Here is a 9,663-nt window from a genome sequence, read left to right as displayed (position 1 = left end):
GGGGGAGGGACGGTGATTGGTGGGGTCACCTCTTTGGTTTATCTTACAAGGGTATAAGTGAATCTTTCTAAAAGCAGAGTATGAATGTCCTAACCAGTAAGTAAGAAAATGACATGAAGGTTATGTTAACCAGTTTGATGAGAGTATTTCAAAATATATATGAAAACAGCACACTGTACCCCATAGTTGCATTAATGTACATAGTTTACTATAAGAAATAAAGAAAAACAGCATTTCTACCTCATAGGAATATTATAAGGATTAAATGAATGTAACGGACTTACAATAAACCTTTCTGCTATTGTTATTTCATTTTGGCAAAATAAAATATTCTTTAGAGTTGAGAATTGTTATCTCAGTACTCACCACACTCCCCTTACCACTCAATATGTGAAACTAAAGGCCTCTGGGTAAAAAGTCAGAAAATTTGCTCAAAAACTAAGGATTTTCTTCCAAGAGAGGGTACAAAGATGCTGACCCATGTTTCTGTCAGGGTTTAGTATCCAGATCTCTTTGATGGTTCTAATGATTCCAACTTGGATTAAAGAGGCAGCAAATTGTGCATGTGGGAGCTCAATACTGTGAAAATAGATGCTGGAATTGGAATCCAGGTTCCACCATTTTCTATATTACATTAAGCAAATTATTTAGCCTCTGTGACCCTTAGTTTCCCCCTTTGTAAAACAGGGGACATAGTAATGTTATCTACTTCATAGGCCTGTTGGGAAGATAATGGAGACAATTTATATGAAGTAGTTGGCACAGTGTTTGATATATAATAAACACCTGATAAAATATGATTGCTATAACTATAATCAGTGGGCAGGAAAGGGCAAAAAAGGTCCTCTGGACAGTCATGAATGCTGTTAGACACATATTCTGTCACTCCAACCTCTGGGCATAAGATGTGGTCATGTGACTAGCTCTAGTCAATGACATAATGTTCCCTCTGTAGGACACTGTCTTAGATTCAGTGTCCAAGACCTGAGAATTAAATTGGCAAAAGATAGATTAACAGGAGTAATGGTTCGTTTTGCATGCACACAGGAGCTTCACAGAAAAGAAAAGAAAAATTGAAAAGTGTATATACCATTTTAACAAAGGGCAATACACTGTAGTAAAGTGACAAGACTCAGAAAAAGGGGGTTGGGCTACTAGGGGCTGCAAATTATGGGAAGGTAAATATACAGGAGAAATTAATGGAAGATAAGAGTTATTTATTTAATAAGATTTACTATGCAGACTTGGGTTGGTGAGTCTCCAGTGGTAAGAGTTAGTCTCTTTGTTAGAGAGTTATTCTCCTTTTCCTGGATCAAAGATGGGAGGGGAACAACTTCACAACAGGGAATTTATGCCCCACTTTTAGGCAGAAAGGGAGAAGGGATAGGGTTCCTCCTCTGTCTGCTATTTCTTAATTGCTTTCAGCTCAAAATAATCCTTATGCCAAAGTTGCTGTTTTGGGTTGGCATATTCTGATCCCCTTCACCTCTAAGCAAAAGCACTTAATTGACCATGCAAGACTCTAGAATTCTTTCCGTCTGGCACAGTGACTAGCAAGTTTCTAGATGGTAGCTGCTCAGTCAGCTTGGGCCCCTGAATACATCCAGTAAAAGCAGAACCATTCCTGTGACCCACAAAGGGGATGCAGCATTAACAAGAACAAGAAGGAAACCTATGCTATTTTCAGCCACAGAAATGTGGGAGTTGTTTGTTAACACAGCATAACCTACCCTATCCTGACTGATCACCATGCCACAGGTAAGTATGGGGGCTCACCTGGAAGGAGGAAGGAATTTCACTGGGCTAGGGCTAGAAGATGCTTTTTCTGATCACAGCGTGTGGCTGAGACTAGAAATCCTCTTATGCAGTAGACATTGCATGATAAATCAGCCCACAGCTTAGTGGCCTGAGTGCACAGACTACCACAGAAGACTGTCAGTGCTCTAAGGCAGATCTCCCACCTCCCCCAGCTCCTGCGCCCTGCCCCTCCCTCTCTATTGAACATCTACTCTGCAGTATGGAGGATTACACAAAATGTCAGGGATAAGTCAACTTGCTATGAAAGAAAAGAGAAGAGAAAAGCTTACTGTGCTTGATGCTTACAAAAACACAGATAAAGACCACCGGGAAGAACAGGTGGGGTGGGCAGAAAGCATGAGCCAGGTCCTGCATCCTTCCTGGGCATGGGAGGATCTGGTACTTCAATACGCTGCCCCCTTAGGCTATCTTCTTTCCTCATCTTCCCATCCTCCCACTGATGTTTCAATTGCTTATTTCACTCTGCTTCCCAAAGGGAACATATCTTAATGTTGGTGATGTCAACACATTATCCTAAAAACAATTACACAAAAGAGGCCACTAGAGAATGTACTGTCCACCCCCTTCAGCTTTCTCCTGGCCTCAAAGACATCTCAACCAATCTTAGCATCTAAGTGGGTGAGGCCAACAAGGGCCCTGATTTAATACCCCAGGATTCTAGAACCAGAAAGAGTGCTGAACTTCAGAAAATGCCAAGCAAGAAGCTGCATTACAATGATTCAATATTAACCAAGCTGACACCCTTCCACCCCAAGGAGAAAGATGGCTATTTTAGCATTTCCTCCTCTCCCTAGGTCCATGCACATGCAATTGCTTCAGGAAAAACAGACCAGGCACCTTTGGCATATTCTACTTCCAGATTGCCTTCCACCCCCTCAGATATGGCTTCCAATCAGGATGTGAGTGAATGGAGATGATCAACTCTTCCCTGGAGATAAAGAGTGTCCATTGGCAGAGAAATGGACAGGGTTAGGAAAAATCAGTTAAAGCCCACCACTTCAAGGTTAAAGGAGGAGACAAACAGACAGGATGCTATAAATACAGTATCCCTTTGGGCACTAAGAAATGGATGATGGCAAGCTTAGGGCTAAGTGAGACATGCGGTGGGTGCTCATCACTGTCAGGCCTGATGGATTGACAGACAGGCAAATATGAAATGCAAGCCTCAAAGCCAGGCTCTGCCCTGGGTGAAATCTAATTAAAACACACATCAAAGATCACATGACCCGGGCAAAAAATACAGAGCAACAGCCAGCCTGGGAGAGGACCAGACGTGATAAAGAAGGGCAGAGAGGTGCATTGGTCAGTATCCCTCCCAAGAGCTGCCTGCTGGCTGTAGGGTCTCAACAACTTAGCAGCCTCCCCAGTGCCATGGGGTCTCAAAGCCACTCTGTTTCACAGCTTGGGAGGGGACACAATTGGGAGGGGACACATATAGGACACAACTGTTTAATATAACAACAAAACCACCTCCATTCACCACGTGCATGCACTACACTAAGTGCTTTGTGAATATTCTCCCATTTCATCCTCCCAGTGGCTTGATGAATCAGGTACCATCAATCCCCCCTGCACAGATGTAGAAGCTGGAGGTTGGGGAAGCTGAGCCACACATCCAAGAGCAGCCCATTGTGGAAGCTGGGGTATGAACCCAGATCTCTTCAGCTGTAGAGCTCATGCCTCTATCCTCAATGCTGCAGTCCTGGCTCTTGCAGCATCACAAGCTGCCTCCACCCTCCCAGTCACCACCCCTTGAGGTGTCTGGGCAAGAGCAGCACATACAGGTTGCTCCTTTCCTCCCATACTCACTAGTCGTGAGGTCATGGTGACAGAGCCTTCTGGGCCCAGCCTCCACTACAGGACCCTCCTGAGGGCAGTGCTGCAAGCAGCTGCCAACCCACTGAGGGCTGCACAAGCTACATAGTGGACACCTTGGTCAGTAGAGTGTGAAGTAGAGGTGACAGCCAGCGCTGTTTTAGTGGGGATGAGAGTCTCTCAGTGAGCACAGGACATGGACACTGCTCACTCCCCTTGGGCTTGTGTGTCCCTCTCCCCCATTCCCACAGGTTCTGGCCTGGCTCATGAGCTCGTCATCTGTCCCAGACCATGCTGTGGCTGTGGAAGGCCTGGAGTGAATCTTAGTAGGCATCTCTCTAGCACAGTCCTTCAGGGCTGTCCCTGTGCCCCTAGGATGAAGACAATCCTCCTTAGCAAGAAACCTCATCCCACAATGGCCCTCTCCTGCCTTGGCCCCTGGAGAGGCCCTCACTGCTTACAGGGTCCAGCTCAAGGATGTGAACACACGCCAAACTTTCAATGTTGATGATTTCAAAGTTGAGAAGGCATGAAATGGTCAACTTCGCATTTATTCAGGTCTGCATTGTTTTGTTTACCATACATATTTATCATGGTTTTAAAAGTTATGATACAGTCAAAAAGCAAAACATCGTGTAAAGGTGGTGGAAAATGATATCTATTTCTAATACCTCCTCCCTCCCCACCTATAAGATACAACATCCAGAATTCTTTACTGTACTTTGCTCCCCAAGTTAGAATTTATGCTCCCTAAAGAAAGGAATTTTCTTTTGCATCAATGAATCTGTAGCACAATTGTCACATATGAATGCCATTTGTCAAAAAAAAAAAAAAGAATGAATAAACGAATCACAAAGTTTTCCTAGAATTCTGTTCACAATGTGACCCTCGCACCAAGGATAATTATGAACCTATATAAGGACCCTAACCAAGCCCAGCCTAGAATCCTGCAAAAGCAGAGTTGATAATGTAAAGAACAAAGATTCCATTGAAATATGATCCATGAAATTATGCAGGACACATGAGCCATTTCTGCAATAAATAAACAGCAGGAGAGGAAAAAATTCCCTCAAAAGAGACCAAAAAAAGTAACAAGCAAATACCTTGTATGGCTCTTTATTGGCTCTTAATAAACCAACTCTAAAGAGATATTTTCGAGACAATTAGGGAAATGTGAATAGTGATGGGGTATTGGAGGATGTTAAGGATCACCATTAATTTTGTTAGGTGTAATAATAGTATAGTGGCAATGTAAAAAGGCGATTCCATATTGGATATGGGTAAAAGAATGTCTGAAAATTGCTTTAAAATATCCCAGCATAAAAACACAAAACATACCTGAAAAAGCAGATGAGACATTAGCGAAATGTGTTGCTAATTGCTGAAGCTGGATGAGCAGTGTCTGGGGTCTTGATTCTGTTCTCTCTTTTTACATCTTTTGGAAGATTTCCATAGTAAAAAGTTTTAAAAATAAATTTAAATGGGCTCTTAATTTAAAATATATATGTGTATATATGTGTGTGTGTATGTGTGTGTACCCAACACACATAGACCATGAGCTCTCAGCATCAGACAGATGTATAACAGTCTGTTGGAAGGAGGGTAGGGCCTTAAAAGCTGTGTTCTAACAAGCACCCCTTCCCAGTCCCACCCATAGTTTTGATAAGAAGATACTACTAACAATGTCCATGTATCCAACTCGCCTACAACAGGCTCAGTGGACATCCAGTGTCCCATGTTTGTTACAACACTGCCCTTCCCCCACCCCCAGAAATGCACACAGTCACCCAACTCAGAGTAAGCCGTGCTACCACACATCTTCCTTCCTTGCTCTCTGCACCCACATCTGCTGAACTCAGGCTTGACTGCCAAGGCCTGGCTCAAGCAGGGTCCTCATTCTCTCATGACTATAGGTGGAGTCCTCCTCCACCTTTAAAACACTGACTGTAGCCAGAAAGCACACAGAGCTGTTTTCGAGCATACCTGCCTAGACAGCCACACCACGCTCATAAGTCATCAGCCAGACAACCTTTGAAAGGCAGGACCATGTCTCATTCACCTCCTTCTCCTCAATGTCTGACACAGAATAGATGTTTAGTAAGTGTGTATCCAATGAATGAATAAGCAAACAAAGGAATTAATAAATCAATAAGAGTAGCTGTGCTGGGCATCTCATAGACATATCTGTGCTTATTTAAATTCTGAGGCATGGTCATGATGAAGTGATAGTCTTAATTTGAAATAACTGGTGTGAAATCTGGTTAAAACATTGTGGAAAATGTGAACTATTACCTAGAAGAAAACATCAGAAAAAAGCATGTGTACACTAATTGTAACCATAAAAACATATTTGTATATCATCATTTTCAGAAATTGTGTGTATGCTAATAACTGTAAAAGCATATGTGTATATTATTTTTTAACGAGAATAAAATCCAAAAGGTAATATGCCAAAAAGAAAATAAAGTAGTGTGATTCTTGGAGGCTGTATTTCTACTTTCCAAATACCCTTTTTTTGTTTTTTGTTTGTTTGTTTCCAATTTATTTTTTTATTTTTTATTATTTCAGATTAATTTGAGGATACAAAGAATTAGGTTACAAAGTTTGCATTTTTTTTTTTGAGACTGAGCCTCAAGCTGTCCCCCTGGGTGGAGTGCTGTGGCATCACAGCTCACAGCAACCTCCAACTCCTGGGCTCAAGCGAGTCTCCTGCCTCAGCCTCCCAAGTAGCTGGGACCACAGGTGCCCGCCACAACGCCCAGCTATTTTTTGCTTACAGCCGTCATTGTTGTTTTTGGCAGGCTCGGGCTGGATTCGAACCTACCACCTTAGGTGTATGTGGCTGGCGCCTTAGCCACTTGAGCTACAGGTGTCGAGCCAATGTTTGCATTTATTAAGTAGAGTGCCTCTTATAATTGTGTCCCGCCCCCAAGAAGTGTGTCATACACCCTAACATTGTGCCCATTAAGTGGGAGCATACCCACCTTCCTCCCCTCTCCCTGCTCCCTTGTTCCCCCACCCCCACCTTAAATTGAATTTTTCTTTTATGTGGGCATGTAAATACTCTTTTTTTGTATTTGTTTGTTTTTCTTAATAAGGAAGAAAAAAGAGGAGGGGAAAGAGCATCTAGACTGCTTTGTTCTGGCTGTACATAACCTCCATGACTCTAATTCTAGCCCTCACACAGCCCCACCAAGGCCACCACCAACCCCAATAGGGAAGAGTCTCCAGTTCCTGTCCCTGGGGTGGGAGACAGGTGGGAGGAAAGAGTGGACACAAGGCTGTTTTCCACAGAGCACAGTTTCCCCCACACTGTTCAAGTTTAGCAAGACTTCCAACTCCTAAGACAGGGACGTCTTAATAAATGTGCAAGCCCTGCTCTCTCTACCCAGGCCTGTGTGCACCAGGTATTTAAGAGGACAAAGAGCTTAAATAGTCACTTTGTTTCAACTGTGCTGGAGCATTCTGGGCTTTCTATTCATCCTGCAAGGAGTGTGCTCAAGTATTAACAGATATCAATGTAATAAATTGTGCAGCAAGCACCATTATTTTCTCCTCAATCTATTTTACCTGCCACATTTCCCAGGGGCAAATTGGAAAATATGTAGTAATTATATGTTGATATAGTGTGGGAACAGGTTATATACAGACCCTTTACACTTGCTTCCTTATAAACTAGCTAAAATGTGCTCAGTGGGATCCTGCTGGCTCTTTAAGAAATCTCTTGAACTGAACTCTTATTTTGCTGTTTATGATTTTCTCATAAAAACTGTCCAGCTTTACAAGGATTCCTGGACCTCCCATGTACTGCAGCCCTGGTGTCCTCCTGCCTGTGCAAGATTTCAATCCATAGCAGCCTCCAGCTCCAATAAACCGGTGACTTCCACACAAAAACACAAAACAGCTTCACTGGGCTGGCTGCCTGCTCCCTGCACCACCTAATTAAGGAAGAGTTAGTCAGCATGAAAAGTACTTATTAGGAAAGGGTCATTGGACTGTATTTGTAGGCCTTCAGGAAAAAAAGTTACTTTTTTTTAAAGGAACATAGAAAGCTATGGGTTTCATGGTAGATTTTCTTCACAAACACTAATAACAATAGCACTCAGTGAAGAAGCCACAGGAGATGGTGAACGAGCACCTCTGGGCAATGGTCTTCACTTGATTGATTTCTCTAGAATGTTTAAGCAGAGGGAGGGAGAGGGAGCTGGCCTCGTGTCAAAGGCATTCATGGAGATGGGCAAGGAGGAAAGCCAGTGGAGACCCATGCACTTTGAGCCTTAGTGTAAAAAGAAACATGAGGAGGCCACATAGCTCACGTACCAAGGGGCCACAGTTGTCCTGTCACTCAGCAGTTCCTATGGGAATGACGACTCTAAATCCTGGGTGGGGACCAACTCTTCCCAGCATCCCTCAGCAGACAAGTTAGCCTTTGGCAGGGCTGCCTTCCTGTGCCCCTTCCAACTGGAAAATAAGAAGGTAGGATACAGTGAGACATCACTTCTGTCCCACCCAGCTGTGACTGTGGCCTGCATACAAGAAAAGCACTCACTAAAGTCAGCTGCTTTTTCTGTAGCCTAGTCTTGTCTGTCTACGTGGCTCTTTTGTCAAAAGATAGCCTCAGGTAGCTGAACCGAATGACAGTGCAAGGGAACTTTGGTGACTTCTGCCAGGTAGACCAGAAAAGGGCTCAAAAGGAAAGAAAACTCAGCTGTGGAGGTGAAGCTCCTCTGATTAAAAATTCAAGTGTAGAATTCCTCGTCGAACTTATTAAATACAAACTTTTCCACCACCACCTCTTGCTCTCCCCCCAAAGAAAAACCAACCAGTGTAACTGTAGCAATAAGTAATTAAGGAGGTGTACTCTCTCTAAAATGAAACCACCAATACTGTAACTTCCAGTTAAACCTAATTATTGCCTAATTTCTTTTACAATAGATGACCTAGTTTTTGGACAATATTCTCCAGAGAAGTGATTATGTGCTGGTATAAAAATCTGCCCTATCTTAGAGAAGCAGAAAGACCATTTTACCCATCTCATCTAATCCATCCAGAGATGAATATGTGCAAGAAGAATGGATAAGATACAGGCCCACTTTAGAAACACTCTCTGTTCTTACACAAAGGCTAAAACATGAAGCAGGCCACTGATTATGCCTCTAACAAAAAGCAATTCCACAGAGACCAAAGTGCTGTTTGTCAGACTTGCTGACTAACTTCCAGAAGGCAGCCCTGAACATCTTGTGTGAAGAACCAGCCTTGTCTCTCCCTGTCATCCCCTGCATGTGCAGACATTGCCATGGCCTACAAATTCCCAAGTTCCAGGACAAGTGAGGGCACCTGCACAGAGCAGACCCACACTTTGGGGCCTGCAAAGGTCTCTAATGCTTCAGAACATCCCCAACCTGGCAGGAGAGCAGGGAGGTGGATGCATGGATGCTTATGAGCCCTTTCTTCTTACCAAAGCTGGTCCAGCCTGAGTACCATGAATGGGGACATGGGAATGACAGTGAATGGTGAGATGCATCATAAATGGTGACAGAGGAGAACAGAAGCATCCTAGTCCCAGGCAAACAGGACATCCCTAAGGATGCCACCAAATGCCTCTCCATTCTTTATTTTCCATAACTAAGAAGCATAGAAAATATAACATTCTACACAAGGAGCTCAGTGTCTAGGAGAAAAAATACAGTAGAGCCTCCAGAGTTGGCCACATTTCTACATTGACCACCTTCTTAAGTTGACCCGATTTTCATAGACCAGACATATACCACATTTATGTGTCAGTACAGTAGGCCTAGTTCCTTATAATGACCACCTCCACATGTTGGTCAGTTTGTCATAGTCCCTTGGGTAGTCAAATTACAGAAGTTCTACTGTATTTGCAAACAGACAATTGCAAAAATATAATTAACCCTAGTACACATCCTGTACTCTTCTAGGGTGGAAGAGTACAGGATGTGATAAGGACTCAGGAGGTGTGAGAGGTGTCAGAAAAGGGGTGTTGGGGTGGCTTCCCAGAACCTGGGACCT

This window comes from Otolemur garnettii, unplaced genomic scaffold (genome assembly GCF_000181295.1).
Source record: "Otolemur garnettii isolate 467f Iridium unplaced genomic scaffold, OtoGar3 scaffold00080, whole genome shotgun sequence".
In the NCBI taxonomy this organism is placed as follows: Eukaryota; Metazoa; Chordata; class Mammalia; order Primates; family Galagidae; genus Otolemur; species Otolemur garnettii.
This window is presented reverse-complemented; position numbering follows the sequence as displayed.